Below are 23,822 nucleotides of genomic sequence, written 5' to 3'. Positions count from 1 at the left end.
GTCAAAAAAACAGCTATCGTCACCTTTTTTTTAGTTCCATTAGTGAGAATCAGTTGGCGCTGCATGTCAAAAAGTTTTGCTGCAAATCGCCAATCAAGATTGAAGCAGTCAGTCAAAAGCTATCGACGATGGAACGCGAAAAGCGAGAGAAAATTCTGCACACTCACGTAGAGAAACAGACGTGGTCAGGGGTAAAGATCGCGAAATTCCTGAAATATCCAAAATCGACTGTAAATTCGGTGATGCAAAGTTATCGGGAGACCCTTACGGTGGATCGAGCAAAACAAACCAGGCGTAAAAGTGGAACATATGACCGGAAGCTGCGAGCAAAGGTAATTCGATCAGTTCAAAATAATCCTGGAATCTCCTTGAGTGATTTGGCGAAAAAATTCAAGACAGACCACAGTAGGGGAGAGTGGGGATACTTGATCCCCTTTTCTTATTTTCACCATATCTTTTCGGAAAAATTTAGCAACTCGCCGTCTTTGACATTTTCTGACAGCTTGTAACTTCAAGTTTCTATGCTCCAAAAATAAGAACGATACTTGAGCTCGTTGATGAACTAGAAGCATTTTCGTGGGAGTAAAAAAATTGCGATTTTTCTGAAGTTAGGGGAGACTTGATCCCCTATTGAAGGAGACTTGATCTTTTATTCAGGAAGCCAATCCTTGTATAAAAATCAAACAAAACCCCAAGATAGAATGTTAATTGACTATTTTGGTCACGTTTGTTCTCATTTCACAATTTATAGCAGACATAAGAAGAAAATTCTATAACTTTATCTCAACGCTATAACACTGCATACTTAAAGGCGCTATTTTTTATAATTAAGAGAAAATTAGTTATTTTTGCTCTTTTCTTTAGACAATTGTTTGATAAAATTAAATTTTTTGGATTAATATCAGTAATTTCATAATCAGCAATCATAACGATCATTTCAGAAGAAGAATATGCCGTTTGGAAGGGGGATCAATTGTACCCAACTCTAGGGGATCAATTGTACCCATAATCAACATTTTAGAAAACTTTTTCTGAAAAAAGTTGAGAGTTTTCCATTGCTTTGAAAATATGGCATTATGAAGTTCATTTTACGCTCGAACGATTGATGCATTGGAACAAATGTTTTTCTCATAATTTTCCCATGTAAGGAACATTTTAAAGTTATGAAAAAAGATCTTCAAGTTACATTTTGTGAAATTTTTAAAACAAAGTGCAATTACTCAAACAATTACTTTGTTAAAAATTTTTAAACTACAAACATTGTTATTTTGCTCATTTTGGCACATTTTTCTAGAACATTTGATCTTTGTAAGACATTCCATTTTCGAGATATAGCTGAGGAATCAAGTATCCCCAGGGATCAAGTATCCTCATTCTCCCCTACAGATCGACGAATTTGTTTGCGAGAAGGCTTGCGGTCGTATCATGCAAGAAAACACCCCCAATAGGACGCTGAAACAAAACCTGGTTGCCGAAACCAGGGTAAGGAAGTTGTACGAGAAAGTGTTGACCAAGTACAACGGATGCATTTTGATGAACGACGAAACTTACGTCAAAATGGATTTTGGACAAATACCCGGTAACAAATTTTACATTGCGAAGCGTAAAGGGAATGTTGCGGGTAGATTCAAGTTTGTTTTCGCAGATAAATTTGCTCGTAAGTTGATGATTTGGCAAGGGATCTGTAGTTGTGGGAAGAAGACTAAGATTTTCATCACTGGGGACACAATGAATGAAAATGTTTACAAAGAAGAATGTCTCCAGAAGAGGATTTTGCCATTCATTCGGTCCCACAAAGGTCCGGTAAAGTTCTGGCCGGACCTGGCAAGCTGCCACTCCAGTCGGGATGTCGTTAAGTGGTGTAAGGAGAACAAGATCGATTTTGTTGAAAAAAGTATCAATCCACCAAACTGTCCGGATTTTCGTCCCATCGAGAAATATTGGGCAATAGTTAAGGGCAAACTGAAGAAATGTGGCAGAACCATGAAAAAACCCGCTCAAATGTGCAGAAAATGATGGGTGGTATCACAAAAAAAGTTTGAAAATTCATCCGAAAAGCTGACGAATGATTTTTATGTATTTTTTTTTCCTTAAAGTGCAATAATAACCCTACAAAATGAAATTTTGACTTTTGTTGTACGTTATTTCTTTGCTGAAAAATGATCTATTTCATCCGACCAGATTCTATGTGGAACAGACTTTAGCGCACATAATGGGCCTTATTCTGCGAGGCGAATGAAGTGACTCGGAGTCACATTAGTCGTAGTCACGTGACTATAGTCGTGGTATTCTGAGAGGCGACTCACTCCAGGTGACTAGTTCATTGCTTGGTGGGCGAATGTTCATCGGATTCACCGTGCGAATTGTCAAAACATTAAAAAAGGTATCCAACATAAAAGGAAGGTAGTGCAACATTGAGTTTCTGAAATGACGTCATTTTTATGAAGCATTGAAAAATTGAGAATAATTTAGAATAAATTACATCGGTTCAAGTAAAGCAGCGATTTTTCTGGTGTATTGATTTGTTAGCATCATGAGCGTTGTAATTCGCGATTTTAGCTACTGTAGCGTATGTTTCTTGAAAACTCAGAATCAATCAGCCTTTCGAATTTCGTGCTTTTAATTCAGATTCACGAGCAGAAATCAAAAACAAATTCCAAAATTGACAGTGATTGTGTGTAACAGTCTTGACTCCAAAACCTCGAAATCTCATTCCAGGATCACAATTCTACAATAGTTTTTCAAAAAATTTCTCACTTGTTGATAGTAATTGAGTCCCAAATATTGAATCCCAATAAAGTTAGACTAAGCTTACAAGATTGCCCGGATTTGGACCAGATTTTCTCACTTAATTTGCAAAGTCAAACGAAAATTTCAATTGAGTCTTTAGAATCATGTATCTTGTCTCCAAATCATTCATCATCATCAAACGATTTTTTGGAAGCCTGATTTTTTTAATGATTCTGAATCGCCTGATGTGTTTCGAAAAAAATTAAAAACAGTATTCCGTGTGTTTTTCTTCTTTATTTTAGAGGAATAATTCCGAAATTTGCTTGCATATTGGACGGATTTTTAAGAAAAACTTGAAAAAAATGGATTTGCCAAGACCGGATACTTGATCTAATTTGAAATTCAAACCACTTTTAAGATTTGGATCTGAAATTTTAATGCTCAATTTATGTGCAGAGTTGAATAATAAGAAAGTTTCATGAGTCCAGAAATTAAAAATATGTAAAAATTTCGTCATTCACAATTTTATTAAAATTTTTCAAGTTCAATTACGAATAAATAATTGAAAAAAAATCATATTGAAAACCATAAATTCAAATTCAAATAAAAGATTTCTGGTCAAGGGTTCTGATACAAATTTCGCTTTTTGTTTTCAAATTCATAGGATTTCTTATCCGGAATTTAGATTCAGGCTTAGAATTTTGGTTCAAAATGCAGAATTCAGACTTGGAACTAAAATTCAAGGTTTGTATTCAGATTATGCTCATATTTAAGTTTTTTGATCAATAATGAAATATCGATGTTAAAATTTCATCAGAGATTCAAATTGAAGGAGATTGGAGTTTCATAACTTTGAATCTTGATTCAAAATTAAAATTTTAAATTCATCAAAGTCAGATTAGAAACACAAACCTGGTGAAAATCACATATAACAAATAAGATCCGAATTCATTTCAAAGAATTTGTTTTTTGAAAAATCTAGATTTTGATTTTGAAAACTTTAATTACAGGATTTAAATTATGAAATATTTAATATTAAATGATAATTTTAGAACTTGTTTTTTATCATTATGTAAAAATGAAGCTGGAAACTTTATTAACAAAATTTTCATATATTGCAGATTCTTCAAAATTTAATCGAGTTTACAAGAGTCGTAAAAAAAACCTTATTTGAACCACAAACCTTATTCTTTACTTTTATTTCTGAATATTTTATACATTTTCACCCAATGCTTAAAATGGTAATGCTCATGGTTTAGAAGAATTAGCTTGCTAAAGTAATTGAGTTCACAAAAAAAATTCTGAATGAAGGTTCAAAATCCTTTTTTTTTTGTTTCGATTCTCGATACAGTTGGCGCACCAGATATTGCCACTAGATATTACCTTTCTGGAACAACTGTGGTCGATGTTTACTCTTGGGCTCGAACTCACGGATATCAGCTCAACTGATTAACCAACTGAGCTATATCACAAGTAGCCATATTTTTGAAAGCTTCATGAACAAAACTGGCTTCTCCTAGGACTTATTTTCAAAAATAATCAACTTTTAATGCAAAGTAACTTTAATCTGAATAATTTGCACTAAGTACATATACAATTTTTCACTTGTGTAAGCATTGTTTAAGCAAAAATGTTGCCCACCCCCCCCATGAGCCGGTTCTTCCTACGGCCCTGTCTCTATCTCTCTCAAACTGTTAACAACGACTGTACGACTGAACAACACTTAAAATAAAAAAGCGAGTTCATAGAAATGAGAACTTGTAGATCTCTGTTGTTATCTTTTTTGCAGATTTAAAATAAAATGTTTTTCTGTCAGTTTCATTCCAACCGAGCAAATGACTTATCAAACTTATAAATTTGCTAGTTTTTTTTTTATTTAACTACTATTGTTAACAAATTATATGAGCAAATCATTGCTTGATTATTGTTTGTTAATTTCAAACAAAGTAAATGTATTTAAAACATGAAGTAATAGAATTCACCTTCGTCCGTTCAACAGATGACTGTTGTTCTCATGAGAGAAGTGCTAATATCACGAGGGACTTATCTTATAAGGGTCACGATAAAGATTTTTAAATTAAGCTCGAATTTTAAGCTTTAAGAATCGAAAATTCATATTTTTATGCATTTGTTTTTACATTTTTATAAAAAGTTGAAATAAACAAAATTTACAATTTTTGCGAAATTTAAGTTAAGTTTAATATATTGTTTTTTTTCAATTATGAAGTCTCAATTGTCTGAAAACGCATTTTTACCTTTGTTTTGAATTTTATATATTCAACAAACCACAGCCTGGCAGTTGTGCTTTGAAATTGCGTTATTAAATATAGTCTTAAAATTGTTGTTTTATACATCACCATGCACACTGGTTTTTCAAAGTTGCTAAGTTTTTTAACTACTAATACATGTGCAAAAACAAGAAATGCGTACCTTAAAAATCAAGGGATTGACAGTTCGTTGAAGTTCATCCGAAATGGTACCACCATCAGGCGTTATCTGGCTACCAAGATACTGGAAGCACTTCACGAGAAGTCTAGCAACATTGCCAAGTACAAGTCGTGTCTCTCGTGTCGGTGTTGAAAAGTTTAGATATATCGGCCGAAACAAGATAAAATAAATACTTCTGATCCAAGGCCGGATTAAAGGGGGGGCAAAAGGGGCAATTGCCCCGGGCCCCCCGACTCAAGGGGGCCCCCCGAGAGGAAAAAAAAGAAATCAAAACTAGAAAATCTGGATGAAAATTTGGAATATAAAAACTAAAGAACCCCCGTGAAATAATATCTAGATTAGTGTTTGTCTTAAAAAAGTTAAGGGGGCATCCTAGAGTAAGCAGTGAAGGAGCTCTCCCACATTTTGCGAGCTGAGAATATCAAAATCATCTGGACAAAACTGAATTCGAAAAAAAATGAAGGAAATCATGAAGCAAAACACCTCAGATTTTCATTTTTTATCGAAACGTATCAGTTACGATACTCTGTACAGAACAGGTAAAATAAAGAAAAAGCATTTCCTCATTTCCATTACATTCAAACGTCTTGCACAACGATAATGTTTGTTGTTACGTTAACATTCCAAGTTATGGTTTTTTTTTTTTTTTTGTTTATTTGTGACACTTTACCAACGCTTTGGCATTCGTGTCAAATTCCAAGTTATGGTGTACTGCACTAAAATAGCAGCTAATTTCGCATTATGATATACATTTCAGAATTTTACCCGGGCAGTATCCGGGTTTATACCGCGTATTATAAAAACTTTTCACCTTTCAATCAATTGATATTTTCTTTGGTTTATATATCCTAAACCCTTTTCCCTCCCTATTTTTGAAAGTGAAATATTTAAAAAAAAAACTGTAGTTGCTTAAATTGGACCAATCGACAGTACAAGGTTTCTTTATTGGATTTCACTCTCAATTTCTGTCTTAGACTTGAAATTTGTATTGAAACAATTTCAACTGATTCATCCAAATTTTTATCATATACTGAAGTGAATATCCTGAATTCAGTATATCGTTTTCCAAATGATCATTCTCAAATTATCATAAAACGATCTGATAGTTGTGTTGCTAGTATCATTGAGTCATTTTCTTAATATGAATATTTCTATATTCCTCATCTTATCTTTTTCCAGATTCAATTCATTGGGATTTTCAAGTCTTGTGTTGTTTCTTAAGTTACTAAAGTTCAGTTTCGTCATTTTTTTTGAAAATTCAGGACCTTTGTTTAAGGTACTAAACTCATTTGGATTTCATATCTGATTTTTTTCAATGATAATTGATTCTGTGTTTTAAACATTTAATCTTTATTCTCATTTTTTTTTCAACCGATCATTTTTGCACTAATATTCCTTGAGGGCTTTGAGGGCATCGAATGCAATTTCTGCTTTGGCTCTGATTTTAATTTTCTTTCTTTTTTTAAATTTAATTCATATTTTGTTTCTCAAAACTTGATTTGAAATTATGATTTAGATTTGAATCACTGAATTGTGGTTCTGAATATAACGGGATTTTAAGTTTTGAATTCTTAAACTCTTATATCTGTATCTCTATGGAATGTGAATTTCATTTTTGTTTTAAATTTTGTTTTCTATGTTTCAAATCTTCATGATACTTCCTAATTGTCACTAGGTAAATATTTCTCGAATAAGCTCAAACCAAACGATCAATGATGATGTGAAAATCATTTATAATATTTATCGGTTTTTTTTTAAATTAGATAATTTTAGTTGGTGATAAGAGTTTATAAAATAATGAAAATTAAATTTTACATTTTACAGCTTAAATCAGAGTTTTTATTTCTAAGAAATTTCTAAACTCTTTCTTAATGTTTGCACGTGATTGATTCCAAATTTTTATTTGAAGATACCAGAAACTATGTTCTACGCAGACAATATGGCTATTTGAAGATATATTGCACTCATCTCCAGTTTTTTTTTACACTTTTGAAAGGTTTTGTATTTTCTGGGTAGCATTTGAAAAAAAATCGAATTATAGGGGCCCCCCGAGAAAAATTGCCCCGGGCCCCCCGATGGCGTAATCCGGCCCTGTTCTGATCAGAAGACCGGTCGCGTGATGTACAAATCTCCTAGAAGAAAGTGTTATTTAAGTTTGTAACTTTGTGATTTGGTGTTATTTTGCTAAGTGAAATTTCGATATCGGGCTGTAAATGTGCGGAAAATGGCGACGAAAAAGCTGTGAAGATTCCATCTTTCGTTCAAAATGTGCATTACGGGCGTTACTAGATAGAAGTTGCGTATCATAAGAATTGAACGCAACATTGCATGAACGAAACGAAGGTCAGCATGATGACAGCGACATCTTCGGAGTGATTTCAGGAAATTCAACATTTTTAGTCAACACTGGATTCCTTTAAAATCCCAGATAAAAAAAAAAAAAAAAAAAAAACACTGGATTCCGAGCTAAGTATTTTTTTTTGTTTTTTTGAATTTATTTCTAATTTGTATTGAGATAATTTTAAATTCACATCTTTAATAGCAGGTGCCGTGAACTATTGAAATTAGGTATTTTTCAAAGAACTGTAAATACTGCTTCAATGATGCTGCTGAATGATGATATTTCTCTAGAGACAAAATAGATGATTCTTCAGTGATGCGTTCAAGCTTCGCTAATAATTTCATTTTCAATCGATTTTAAAAGTTTTTGTGCTGATATAGCATGAAGTTTTCAATATGAGCTAAATGCGTGAATTTCAATTCAAGTAGGAAAATTTTATGGTAGACATGGCATACTTTGCAGGATTTTGCCGAGTGATTAATTGAATGCAGATGGCGGTGACCTTCTTATCGTTAAATTTTGTTTCTGATGCTTGCATGCAATTTGAAATAGAGATGGCGCTGTTATTTCGTAAAAAAAAAAGTTCGATATTTTTGTAGTTTCGTTAAAGCATTGAGTAATAAACTGAGAAAGGGTAATAGTTTTTTTTTCGAGAAATCTTATTCAATGTTTGAGAATTTTCTAAATGTCTCGAACACAAAATATCCTTCTAAAACGCAATAAAATGTAGTTCTATGTTTTTACTATTATACCGCAGACACCAGATACCCAGACTGATCAGTGGCGCTTGAATCCATACAACTACAAGTCGCCCAGAATCATACGCCATCTGCCGGGGCATCGTGAAACTACTGTGCTTCATCAAGAAAAAAAATTACACTTGATAATTAACAAGCCAAATGAAACCCGTCTTGATTTAATCACCTATTAGTATTTGAAATTCTATCTCAAATATTTTCATTATCGTTTTTGTCTTCAATTTACTGAATCATAATAAGAGATAAATGTTATACAAACAATGACTGTTGATCGATTGAGATAAAAAAAATACAAACGCGACGTTATAGTGGTCCTTAGTTCAGAGCCAATTAATTTTGATATTCAGTTTTGATTTCAAAATCAATTTATCCGGCTGAGTAACAGTATGAAAATTACAATATCTGTTATAAATAATTTGTAATTGTAATTGTGCTTTATTGATTGAGTTCGGAATTGTTCGTCTTAATCTGAAAGGTTGACTGCGACCAAAAAGACAAACTGTATATAACTCCTTGAAAAACTTGAATTCTAATTTATCTTAACTGTTTCTTGGCTCGTACATTGATAGGTTTGAGGAGTGAAATAAGTTATTGACATATGTATATTGAATAATATATAAATGTGATGAATGTATTGATAAGATCTTTAATCCTATTTGCCGCTGAAAGTGTTCGTGATATAATGCTGGTAGTTTCACTAAAACTTATAAATATTTGTAAAATAACCTCAGAATTGACAGTGTTTGTCGACCGGGTATTTTTACCTGCTCAAATGGCGTGAGAAATGTCAAAAAACAAATGTAATGACCATTTCGCGTGAGCTTTCATTACGTCGTATGAAACATCTTGAAAATTCATAGAAAATTGCTTCAAAAGTTATCGAAACAACTTTAAAATTTATATTTCACATATAGAATATGTTGCCCAGGCTACAAATATTTTAAATGGAAAGAAGTTGCTACTAGTTTAAGTCAATTTTTGTTTTTTTTCGTAATAAAACTGTTTGTTTACATTTTGTTTCATACGACGTAATGAAAGCTCACGCGAGATTTTGCCATAATTCTTGAATGGACTGGAAAATTAACCTTAACAGCGACCATGTTTTTAGACTTTTTCCCCCATCTTAATCCGTACACAAGAGCAAGTGCGCGTCAGAAATGTTTACTTAAAAGTCTTTTATTAAAAAAAAAAAATTGTTGAAAAACTGCACTGAATTTGGAATATTTCAAAATGTATGTTTCAAATCCATTTCTCTTTGCTTCCGAAATTTTTTCACCTTTGACATTCCACCAAATTCTTTGATTCAACGTTTTGTTAAAACCATATTTCGAAAGTAATAAGTTTACAAAATGAATCCATACTTCAAAAAACTATTATTTTGAATAAGGGTCCTTTTATAATGTTCCTTAACCGCTGCCCAGTAAATAAGAAAAAATTTCGCTGTAACTAAACTTATATATCGATTTCAATGCTTTTCCACACCACCAAAACGAATTTTGAATGGTTAAAGAACAGTACTATATTGATGCAAACGAAGGTCCATTTTATTTTCTTGCCGTTACATGGAATGTCAAATATCGTATGTCTGTGTGAGTGAATTCATTTAATGTTTTGATTTTGATGTGACGAATTCACGTTTGTTTTATTTTACCCATGGATAAAATCAATTACACGTGCGATATTCAAAAAATGGTTCGAAATTTAATCAAAAAAATAATAATGAAAAAATAACTTAACAACAGAACAGGAAAAGCTAAGCTATTCTTACTAAACAGATTCGGATGATTGAGATTGTTTGTCAAAAATCATCATTATTTCAACCAACGCACTTTGTTAGAAATTGTACTAAATTTGCGGAAAATGCATCATCTCGAAGCCCAAAATATTGTTTGCCTCTGCCAGTGGGCGGTAGAAGGACTAGTTTGATATCCAAGTTTAGTAATATATTTTGAAAAGAAGACATTTCTCGAATGTGACTAAATTATTTATAGAAAGAGAAGTGAGAATTAATTGGAGAAAAAAGTGAATAAAAATCTGCCACCGGTTTTTTGTTGTAGATGGGGACTTAATGGTATATTTCGTTGATGCAATTTTCATTAGTTTCTTCTGTTAACAAAACATTGCTTGACAGATTTTGTAAATTTTATCTCTACTTTTGTTTTATTCAGTTTTTGTAAACCTCTATAAATTCGAATAGGTGAAGGGTTTTGAGAAAATCTAACTGAAACAGAGTGTTCAACAAAATTTTATAAGAATCTCGTCCATTCAACTGATTCACACATTCATGTACTATAGTTTTGCAACATACAATCAGTGGAATGTTTTTACGATGCCATTTGTCATTTTCTCAACAATTCCTAGATTGAAATAATTGGGTCGTCACAATATTTTCCTACTCGGGAAACTTGAACTTACCCTTGACGGAGGTTTCGGGGTTAACGAAATCTTGCAGTTGAAAGTGATCTTCACAAATGGAGCCAAAAATGTCATAAAATGGTAATTTTTCAACCACAACGCAATAAGAAAGTGGAGCATAAAAACCCCAAGTTTCCATCCAATTTTCATTTCTGTCGAAGTTGATGTATTTTTTCCGTTAGTTTCACGATAACCCGTAGATAGCGCTGCGGAACAAGCGCCAAAATCAGCCTTCAGTGGTCAGTCTGGGTATCTGGTGTCTGCGATTATACCCAGTCAAAAACTCTTAATAGTCCTTTCAAAAAACTAAACTTCGGATAATCTGATCGTGTAACGTATAGTCACTTGACACTTATAACTTAACACCATTGGGTTTATGGATCACATTGGTCCGTACCAAAAGCTCCCCACCCCAAAGTGATAAAAAAGAATACAAAAGTGCAGCATACATTCAGGGGTAAAAACTGCGTGTGAGATATTATGCATAAGGCAGCGCACCTAACGATTTATTTTGGAAACTAGTAGTGATATTGTGATGGAAAACTTGTAACAAAAACCCGAATAATGCTTTTTTATGTGATTTTAGTCATTAAGAATCAGTTCATAACGGTCAAGGGCTAAATAAATTGACGTTCAAAGTCAGCATAGATTCGTGAAAATTGCAAGGTGTATGAAAGCTTGAAAGCTTTAAATTATATTATTTCATTTCATAAATTTTAGCAAAACGATCGAAGCTTATATGAAAAGATCTTGAAAAAGTGTTTCTTTTATATTTCGATAAGATTCATAAATAATCATTGCCTCGATTTTAGGAAAAGTAAATAAAATTTCAAGATCATTTACCCTATGTTGAATGATTTTCCAGAATTGAGCTGTGATTAAATTTTATCCCACCAACTATTTCGCCCAACGATTACCCGCAGCATTTACGAATCTGCTCCCGGGAACTATTCATCTTCCTGTTGTGGCCTAAGAAAGCGGAATCCCACCTCTCTGTGCATATTTATAGTCAAACGTATGAAATATAAACGGTAACCCGGTGCGATAACGAGGTAATCGACATAAATTTAATTACGCTTCCAGTAGCGCGTGCCTTCGTTGGATCTGACAGGGCTGCTTCTTCGGTCGCTCGTCTCAATCCCTTCAAGAGATTGGTTTGCTTACGAGGAGGTTCAGTTGAGGTAGAGCAGAACTGCGGCTGCCGATGAGAAGTAATTTTCAACGATTCCGACATCATCCATTCATTCATTCAGATAGGTATGTATTCCGGATCCCGCGGCGGCGGCGTGCCAACACGAAGCCACGGAACGTTGATGATGATGATGAGGATTACCACTGCCACACACGATCTCTCACTGCCATTTCCCCCTTTCTTTCGGTCGAAAAACCTCAACGCAACGCACAAACCCCTCACTACAAATCACAATAACTCTAGTAGAACCAACTAAAAATAAGCCGCAGCCGCCACTTGGTCACGCTTCTATTGCCTTCACTTTAGACCTGAGAGTGTGTTCCTACTCTTGTTCTGAGATGTGATGCGATGGATGTAAGTAGGAAGGACATATAATGCCGGGTGAAGAATCTGGGCGCTCAAGAGGCCAGCGGCTTCCTATTTAGCTGTGATGAACCTTCCGCTCTTTCGGTCGGCATGTCATGTCTTGAATTACACCGGGAAGATCTCCGCGCGGCCCTGCGACTCGTTACAAATGACAACACCGGTATTCCGATAATTGATGTAACATGCCGCTCAATTAGAGAGAAATTTATATCCACGACGGGCTCGTCGACTTTTCGAGTGGACCCAGCCAGCCCACCCGATTGGATTGTAGTGTTGTTGTTTATTTAGGAGGTTCAAAACTGTCACGGGGCACGTGGTTCGACGCATGTTTTCGGTTCGCCCGACTAACGATATGTTTTGGATATTAGCTGGAGCAAACGAAATTCATCTTTCCAGGTTTTGGTTTTTTTCATCCCAAAACATCTTAAAGGGGACGAAATGATGCAATGCGACATTGCCGCCATGTGGCACAATACGAGAGGAATCATATTTCAGTTTTACGAATGTCGAACCTCGAAACAGTAGAAATATGGTTGGAATGCGTCAATCGATTTGTTGTGGCGTTAGCTTGTAGGTACATCTTCTCATTCGATGTTAATGACTGCTGAAGTCAAAGGTGGGAAATATAATAAAAAATGAGTAGGAGTAGTAATGGTGCTCAAAAATGTGAACAATTTAAACTAAAAGTGACGTAAATTGCGCTTTCAAAATAAATTAAAACGCATATTATTTGTTCTTTTCGTTTTGTTGAGAAGTAATAATTGTCCTTATAGCTAAATAATATTGCATGACTAAACCCACTATTTCCTTCTTTGAATTTCCGCATATGTAAATCTTTAATTTGTTCCACTTCCATCCATAATAATAAATAGAAAAAAGTACCCGTCAACTGGGGCATCTTGCAACACTTTCTTCAATGACTTCTAAAAACTTAATGTCCACACTCCACAGATAATCATACCACTTGTACATCAAAAGTTTTAAGGTTGATGGGATATCAAATTGACGTAGTCAGAAAAATTATTAGTTTCATTAATTATTTTTGAATTTACAAAAAAATATGCGATTTTCACCCCACTAAGACAAGGGGATCAGTTGAAACAAACTTAGTTTTTAATGAAAAATCAAATGAAAATGTTTGAAAATGTATAGTTTTTTATATATTTGTGATGTCATAACACATAAAGCTCCAACTGCAGTAAAGTTGGTTTAGTTCGAATTAAAGCTTACATTACATGTCAAATATGTTTTTAAAGAAAAAGTATAAGGGTACTGCATACATTAAGGGGTAAAAAATACTACAAATAATTCTTCTAGCTGAACTCATAAAAAATAATGTTTGGAAGGATGAAATTAACGAACGCGTGATGCAAAACAATCATATTCCAGCAAATGGAAACGATATTAAAAAGATGAATTTTTGATATGCATTTTGATGCATTTTAACCCAGACTGGTAACTGAATACACTTGACAGAGGATTGTAGCCTTTCTTACAGCCAGTAAATTATATTTGAATATACATGACACAAAATAATAAACAAATGATAGATATATAAATTATAATTTTCATATGAATAACATAATTAGAAATTTTTGACTGACTGAATTCTGGAATATCTTGTATGTTCCCAGTTCTATGACATTATGATCTTACATCTATAAAAATAAGGTCTAAAAATTAAAAATACAATTTTAAAAAGATGTCTAACCATGTGTTTCAAATAATTCAAACTCTCAAGTGAAGGAAGCGAATATATTGTAAAAATCATTGAGTAAAATTACAACTGCTGGAGTAAAATACGACGCTTCAACGTAGGTTACGATAATTCATCGAATTAACTATAGATATGAAACATTTTGACAACTTTGAATTGTCAATAATTTCAATTTTGTCATTCTGCCATTTTTGTCAATTTTGTCAATTTCATCAGTTTTGTAAATTTGGTAATTTTGTCAATTTTGTCATTTTTGTCAATTCTGTCAATTTCATCAATTTTGTAATCAATTTTTCAATTTTGTCAATTTGATCAATTTTGTTAATTTTGTTAATTTAGGTAAATTTGTCAATTTCGTCAATTTTGTCAATTTGGACAGTTTTTTCTGTTTTATCAATTTTGACAATAGGTTTTGTCAACTAAGTCAATTTTGTTTATCAATTTCGTCAATTAAGTCAATTTGTACATTTTTTTTTCAGTTTCAATTTTGTCAAATTTGTCAATTTTGTGAAATTTGTCAATCTTGTCAATTTTGTAAATTTTGTCAATTTTGTAAATTGTGTCAATTTTGAAAATTTAGACAATTTAGACAATTTTGTCAATTTTGTCAACTTTGGCAATTTTTTTCATTATGTCAATTTTGTCAACTTTGTTATTTTTTTCAATTTTATCAATTTGCCAATTTTGTCAAACTTTTTTATTTTGTCTATTTTGACAGTTTTTTCTGTTTCATCAATTTTGACAATATGTTTGTCAATATTTTCAATTTTTCCAATTTTTTAATTTTTGTTACTTTTGTCAATTCTGTCAATTTTGTAAATTTTTCCAATTTTGTCAATTATATCAATTTTATCAATTTGGTCAGTTTTGTCAGTTTTTTCAATTTTGTCAATTTTGTTAATAACAATTTATACTCAACAATATTTCAAATATGTATTTTTGATATTTGTCTTCAACAACATGTCAGGATACATGCTACTACTAGATGAGTTGACCCCAGTATGACATTATTTTTATCGATTTTTTCAAAAGGACGTACGGCCAAACGTAAACGAACCGAGTTGTCAGCTGGGTGAAAAAGTACCGTAAACTCGGGGAACTTTCATCACCGGGGTAACTTTGATAAACATGACATTTTTGCAGATAATCATCATTACCGTCAACTGGGGCAACATGCAACAATTTTCAACTTCAATGGCTTCTAAAATCTTAATGCTGACAGACAGTCATACCTCTTGTTCATCAAAAGTTTTAGGGGTTGATGGGACACCAAACTGACGTTGTCAGAGAAATTATTGATTTTACCAGTTATTTTTAAATTTACAAAAACATGCGATTTTCACGCTACTAAGAAAAATTGGTAAGTTGCAACAAAATCTGTAATTTATGATAAATCAAATGAAAACGTTTGAAAATTTATAGTTTTTGATAAATTTGTGAAGTCATAACGTATAAATCACCAATTGCAGTAACTTTTGGTTTTGTTCGATTTAAATTTTAAATTTTTTCTGTCAAAAATGTTTTTAAGAAATAAGTGTTAATCTGCTGCATACATTTAGGGGAAAAAATACTTCAAAATATTTTATCAGCTTAAATCATGAAAATAAATCTTAGGATGGATGACTGAATTATAAAAATATTTATTTAGAAAAATTTGGTGATTTATCGAAAAATATTTTTACACCAACAGTGCTGGTATAGGATAATGAAAGCCATATGAAGTTTGTAGGTGATATCATTAAGCCAATCCGACATACTAGGTAAAGTTTTTTATGGCATCGAAAAATGTAAAAATTTGTACATCTGTTGCTCGATTTTTTTAAATTTTTATGACTTTCAGAAACTTTAAAAAATCTTTTTACGATGTTAAAAACTATATCATCATCAATTGGTTATCATTCAATGATAATTTTATTACAGCATATAGAAATAAAAATTGAATGAGTTTTATGGTTTACAAATGTTGCATCTAACCTAGGGTTACCATACCCCGCGACACCAAAAAGAGTACATTTATATCATTTATCTAAAAAGTTAGGAGAAACGTAAAACAGTAAAGCCCCGCCTATCCGAACTCTAGTTTTCTGAGCTCCCGCGTTATACCAGCCATCAGGTTGACACAAGATCCATAATATATTTATCGCCTGGATCGTATCCAAAAGAATATACAGCAGAACCTCGCTAACCGAGGTAGTCGGGGGAGGGATTACCTCGGATTAAACGAAATACATTGACAAACCCTTTGGCTCTGGTATTGCATATCATCCAGGCGCATTGCTCGGTTCTTACATAGATTTTATATTTTTATTTAATCGACGTTTCTGGCAAGTTTAGATGATAATCTTGCCAAAACGTCAATTTAATAGCACAAAAATATATCGCGATTCTAAAACACATTTTTACATGGATTTTGGATAAAAATGGTGGCTCGGATAACGCGGAAGTTAGGATAACCGGAGCTCGGATAAGCGGGATTCTACTGTACATTTTTCCTGCTATCTAAGGTGGCACCGAGATATTTCAATTTAATCAAATACTGTTAATGTCTTAAAGATTATGTGACTTGCATGACAATTATAAAGTTTCTTTTGAAATATTCTTGTACTGTACATAAACTATGAGCATATTGAATAATTTTTGCATACTCAAAGGCGCTTATCTCGCTCACTGATTATAACGACTAAAATGCATGTTTATTAGAATAAAATGTTAAAGTAATGTGTTGTAAGCTGTATTCCTTTCGTAGTGCATAAGATGTTAAACAACTTCATAAAATGGAAAAATACGTTGGTTTTTCTGATCAATTGTCTTTCAACAAAAAAAAGAGTACATTTGGTAAAATTTCACAAAAAGAAGAGTACGCTCATTTTCCGATCGAAAAAGAGTACATGTACTCTTAATAGAGTACGTATGGTAACCCTAATCTAACCCTGCTGTTGCATGATGCCCCGTTTGACGGTAATCTTGCTATGGTTCGTAAAAAAAATTTGAACCGTTTTCTGAGAAAAAAAACATTTTTGTTAGAGTCGATGCGACGATTTTTTCTTTATCAGTTCCATTTAAAAGCTTCATGAGGCTTAACCATTGCGATTTTTTCAATGTTATAGTTTGTTATATGATTTTAATCGCCGTAATTTGTATGATTATAATTTTAATGGCATGTGCGGCGGAATGAAAACTAGAGAGAAATTTATTTTATAGAATTTGAAAGAAAGGTGGATAGACAGGCATTAGTGCGCCAATAGGAGAAAGCTTGATAGGTGTTGAAATTTTAGGCTAGAGGGCATGTTGATGAAAAGCTCCCATGAATTGCTCCCGCCTTTGCTCTGCATTAGCTAACTATACATGAGAAACCCAGAAAGAGAATTGCCATGTATAGCGAGCCCAATGGTTTGAGAGCGTGTTTTTACGCACACTTCAAACGAGCTTCAAATGAGCTGTGATCTTATTTTTTCAGTTTTTTTTGTTAAAGAATTCAATTTTTCGAAAGCTTGTATCTCTAGAACAAGAGTACCGTAAACTGGGAGTACTTTGATCAGCGGGGTAACTTTGATCAACATGAAATTTTTGCAGATAATCATCATGAACTAAGCAAAAAGTTAAAATATCTTAAAACTGTTAACTACGTTTGAAATCCTATAAATTTAGTTACGAATAAGCTAAATTTGGTTTTTATTAGAAGATTTTTGATATTCCTAATAATGTAATTTTAAAAACTTAAAATATCTGGTTTTTCGAAGGCTCACAAACAAACATCTCTCCTGATCAAATTCAAGCATTTAGGAGCAAATGGGTTGTTCAATGTGAAAGTTCAAGTTTTTTCTTTGTTTAGGTTTAGTTTAAGTGTTATTTTTAAGGTCATTTGGTGATAATGTTTTTATATTGGAAAAAAACGGTGTATTTCCATGAGAAACCCCGTATAGTTAAAATGGCTAAGACCCTATCAAATGGTTCAATTTGAAGAAAAAAAAATACATGGGAAGAGTGCGAGGATCTAGGGAATTGCATGAAGGTATAATTTTATTTGTTTTTTAGGCTAAAAAAAATTGAGAAATGTTTATGATTTTTACACCCCTAGATGTATGCAGCAACATGGTCCATCTTTTGACTATAAATGTTTTTGAAAAAAAACGTTGAAAAACTGGGTAAAGTCCTAACAGAAATTACTGTTATTAATGTTTATGCTTTGTGTGCTTATTGGCACCATAACAAAATTTTTGAAGATGTTGCGGTACTTAAAAACCACAGTGATCAAAGTAACCCCGTAACTCGAAATCTGGTTTTGTAACAAACATTCAATTATTACCACCAATGTCTTTTGAATTTACTACAATCAATGATCATGTTTGATACTCCTCACCTCAGTAAGGGTTTTAAAAATTTTAGATATTACGAAAAAGCAACCCCTACCAAAATATTCAAAAATGAATGAAAAAAGTGATCAAAGTTCCCCCAGTTTACGGTACTTTGGCAATACCTGAGTCCTTGATTGAATGAAGGGTAGTTAATTGGTTGAACATCAGCTTTTGGTTTTAATGTAGGTTTATTGGTTCATTCGTTATGAATGATGGATTTTACCCTAAACTTATCAATTTTAAAAATTTACAAATGCCATATCACCGAAACTAGAAGTAACAGAAGAAGTTCTGTGAATGTTTTGAATCCAGGACGCCAAAATCTTACAAAATCAGTTATTGAAACATATTCTCCAAAAATGCTGTTCCCCTGTGTAATCGATACAGTTTTTTGGGTTTAATCATAACAGAATTACAGATATTATTTTTGACGAGAAATCAGAATTTCGCTGAGTCATGTCGATAAGAAATCTAAAATCGATCACTCAGTCTTTATTATAAAACTTTCCTTATTTCTGTTATTAATCAAGACAAAAATATTTCACTTCCTCAAACTATATGAACTCTGCTTGAAACGTAAAATAATGACATAACTAACACCTAAATAACGTTTTTCCAAAAAAATAATATATTGCATTTATGCCTTTAAAAGTACCGTTAAACGGGGCAACATGCATTTCTATAACACCACACTGAATCAATTTTTCATTTAATGTATTGTAATAAAGTTATATCTTTTAATGATTACAAAACGATGCTGACATAATTTATCGCATCCTAAGCTAGTTTAAAAAAAATATTTTTATATAAAATTTGAAAAAATCAAGCTATAAATGTACAAATTTTAACATTTTTCGATGCCGTAAAAAACTTTACCCAGTATGACGGATTGGCTTACTAATATTAGCTTAGCTTAGCTTAGCTTGATTGACTACTCACATCCACCTTAAATCATTGAACCTGAAATGCAACATGAAAAATATACTAAATCAATAGCTCCTTTTAAGCTTCATCAAGCTTTAAATTATTTTTTTAACCGATAAAAATACAAGCGCATTTCAAATTCAATGATCGCAAGCGTGGCTCAGTAGAACGAATTCCACATCGCCAATGGTTGCTACTCCGTGATTGACCGAGGCCATCAATTTTGTCCAGAGGTCAAATGAATGGTATCTGGGATTGACAGCACATTCACAATGAACAAAACTTATGCTCTCTCTTTACACATCAATAACGGCGCCGGCCACGTCCTAGTAGTCAATGGATAGAAGGAAAATAGAGAAAAAGGATTGAAAGAATAATTATTCACGCTTTAGGACCGAGGTTACCACTGCATCCTAGCAAATCAATTTTTTTGTGTGGATTGGGTAAAAGGATATGATCAGGGAACACTTTTGACTAGTGTTATGCAATTTGGGTTAAAATCCTATTCTCCTAAGCTTCTGTAATTCCGTATTGAAACTCTGCAATTCAGATGATTTTTCAATAACTACATAAATAACATTTAATTACCATTACAAGTTTTCGCATAATTAACTCCCTGCCTTAAATCAAATTTACCTAAATTTACTAAAACCCAAAACAATTTTTGATAAATTTAAGAGGATCATCAAATTGCAGATGATTTGAGTTTCGATAAATATCTTTCTGAAAGGCATCATCTAATTTCTTTTACCAGAGCTACAAACTTTTGGTGTTTTTGGTTTTTTTACTCTATTTGATAAAAAAAAAACAAATTCTAACACTATTTTTAGATCTGATCACAAATTATCATGATCACATGATAAAAAAAAAATAAATTAATGAAAACTAAAATTTTTAAACTATTATCTATTCACAAGTTTCTAACTTATTTGATTCATTTTTATTTAAAAAAATTTGCCTTTATTTCAGCATTTTTATAAAATACCTGTGTAGCAAATGTAGTTTTTGCTTTTTTCGATTATATTGTCATTTTCAACTGTCAACTACAATGTTTAAAATTTAAATTAAGTAGGATAGTAACTATTTTCAACATATTTTTCCAAAAAAAGCTAGGAAATTCGCATTTATTTTAAAATTGTTTTAAGACTTCCTGGAAAACTAAAATTTTTAAGTGTATACCAAATTAATCAATAAGCTTTCTCTGATTCCTTTCTGCAAAGATTTGAAATATTGAATTAGGAATTTTTCAAGAGCATTACCAAACGCTATGAAATTCGAAAAAAAGAAAAAAAATTAGGTTCGAGCTTCTATAAATTCATTTTAACAAACAATTAAAATGATTCTACTCTATTAGCATTATTACGATCCATTATTAGTTTAATAGTATAAGCAAATTTTAGTTAAAGTTTAATATACATTAAGGTTTTCGTTTACGTGGTTTGATTTTGCTCAGTTTGTCTAACACGGCTTCTTTTTACACCCTTTTCTGCCATAGGTACGGTTCTTCCACACGGCTTACGCGAATCAACACGTTTTTGAGCGAATATATTCTAGTGTTATACGTTACTGACTGATTTCATACCGCGTAAAAAACCATGGGATAATATAACAAAAAAATAATAAAAAATATTAAAAAAAAACTGGATAACCTGCCAATCCAATATTTCAATACTTATTTATTTTTTATCAACGCGGGTAAGTTCAGCCTGTATATTATTAAATTTCAATCGGGTGCCCATATGAACGTTTAAACAAACTGCATGCAATACTTATTCAAACTTGCTTGACTGTATTCAGAATAGAAAATATGTTAATTATTTGATTGCAGAATTCGATTGCTGTTGAAATTAAGCTGTTCATCTATCCCAATACATTTTGTGATCTATCTATTTCAGTTTAATAAACGGTCTGATACCTTGTTTTCGTCTTTTTTTTTTCAACGTTTTCCTCAAAAACTTATTTTTGTGTAGATATTTAAGATCTTGGAAATCAATGATCCTGAATCATCCTAAACATTTTGGTAGAAATCGATGTGATTTGACTATCACGATAACAAAATGAAATTTCAATAATGACAACGCCTGAAAAGATAAGCTTCCTTCCAGAAACTAAACAAATAAAATAGATTAATTGTTCAGTTTCTAAATTTGTTCGACTATGCTACAATAAACAATAATTAATCATTAATCATCTCTGCCTAGGGCCCACCTTAACCTCATATGAAGCCCAGTTCAAGAGCAATTATCAGGAAAACAAAAAAAAACATCTAAGAGAAAGCTAAAGCAATCCTGCAATCATTCGAAAATTTTTGTCTTTCAGATACCGGAACTTTATTTGATCCCCGATTCAGTAGATTACAAAAGTATTAGTTATTATCCACTGTAAGTTTATAAAATTTTTTGATCGGATTCAAAATAAGGCAAATTTATAAAAAAATAAAATAACATAAAACTAATACTTAGCTTGCAAATCTTTCGGGCAGGATATAAAAATTCGAGATTTTTCGCTTCACATAGAGGTTGCTCAAATTCTTTCCATTTTTGGTGTCGATATTTTGGTTTTGTTTTTGTTTGGTTTTGCCACCAAATGACATTTGCTAAGGCGTTACGGTTCATTTTCCTCTGTACCATTAGTAACGCCACGCCGAGGGTTTTTATCTCCGTTACACCGTTGCAACTTTGCACCGTAACAACTTCGTTACAACATTAATTTTTGTTACTTCACTACACTGATAATTCGTTTCACACATTTTACAAAATAGTTTCACACATTATCCGCAAATATATGGAGCTGTCAAACTGGTTTGTGATTTTTACACACCATGCAGATTTGTAATTTACACATTATTCGAATCAGTCTGGACAAGAAAAAAGTGTGTGAAATCACTCTTGTTGCTTTTCTCTATCAATTGGGTTTCTGCCATATACAAACGACTTCGAAGTATTTTTACGGTTGAATCGTCGTAACAAATGGGATGTAAATTGGTCATTATTTAAACTTTAAACATCAACCTACTAATTAATTATGTTTCCTTTTTCTAGATTTCGGATTCAGCAAGTTGATTGCTGGAGGTGCCAATGCAGGAATTATTCGGCAAAAAAGGAGGAGTTTCCTAAAAACACCGAAAAGTGTTTAAAATATTCATTTCAATAAATAAAAGAACTTAAGAAAACAATCAGCATTTAATTGGGTTCCAGTCGTACTTAAAAATAGCGGGCCTTTTCCATATTTCTTGATTTTACACATTTTTCTTTCCAAGCGCTTTGTGATTTCACACATTTTCCCGTTTCAAACGCTTTTTGCATAATGTGTGAAACGCCCACATTTCTTTTCCTTAAAGTGTGTTTTACATTAATGTGCAGCAGTACCTTCACACATTTGATGTGTTGGTCTACTTATTTCCAAAATGTGTGAAATTTCACACACTAAAGTGTAAGATATTTTGTCAGTGTAAAAAAAAAGTCCTGGCACCACGGACCACTTATGGCGGAACAAAGCGGAAACCGAACCGGAGAAAACATTCAGTAGTACACAAAAAAAAAATATCTTTATCAGCAAACAAGACCTCGAACAAAAAAAAATTTAAGCCACTATGTATTCAGCACAAATTTGGTAGAAGAATACAAACTTTATTTCACTTTTATGCGAGTTGTGCGCGATTAAATCAATACTTTTATGACCAGTAGGTAACTAACAAACTATAATCTAGCAGAGTTGCCAGCACTCCTTCTATGACGGATTGGCTTACTAATATTATCTACAAACTGTTTTCTAGTTTCCTCATGCTATACCAACACTGTTAGTGTAAAAATATGTTTCTTATCTACGTTTGTGGCATATCGGCAAATTGAAAATCTAGTTAGAGAGCAATTAAGACAGACATGAAAATTGATAGGTGGAAAGGTCAAAGCTAGAGCGCTTTGGGTAGAAGAAACGAATAGATGGTGAAAATGTGAGCATTGTTTTATCGACAGCATGAAACTGCTTGTGTGATTCTTTACCCGGCATCTGCTGGCTGTTTGTATCAATTTTCATGTCTGTCTTAATTGCTCTCTAACTAGATTTTCAATTTGCCGATATGCCACAAACTTAGATAAGAATATATCCCAGCGGCGATCAAAATAAGATAACAAAAAATATGTTTCGAACAATCACTCAGTTTTTTTTAATAAATATTTTTATACTTCAGTTAGGTGTCTGGGGTAAAATGCAACAAAATGCAAATCAAAGAAACACCTTGTAAATCTCGTTTCCAAGTACTGGAATATGAATGTTTTGCATCACGCGTTTGTAAACATTGAAATTTCATTCATCCAAAGATTTATTTTTATGATTTTAGCTTGTAGAATTTTTCGTAGTATTACTTAACCCCTAAATGTATGCAGCATCCTTATTTTCAGAAAAAAAAATGTGAAAATAAGTTTTAACAGAGCAACAAATTACTGCAATTGGCGTGTTCATGTGTAATGGTCTATAAGGCATCGCAAATATATAAAAAAAACTATGAATTTTCATACGTGTTCATAAGATTTTTCATTAAACACATGTTTTGTTGCAAGTTACCCCATTTTCTAAG

Source organism: Uranotaenia lowii, chromosome 1 (genome assembly GCF_029784155.1).
Source record: "Uranotaenia lowii strain MFRU-FL chromosome 1, ASM2978415v1, whole genome shotgun sequence".
Taxonomy (NCBI): domain Eukaryota; kingdom Metazoa; phylum Arthropoda; class Insecta; order Diptera; family Culicidae; genus Uranotaenia; species Uranotaenia lowii.
This window is presented reverse-complemented; position numbering follows the sequence as displayed.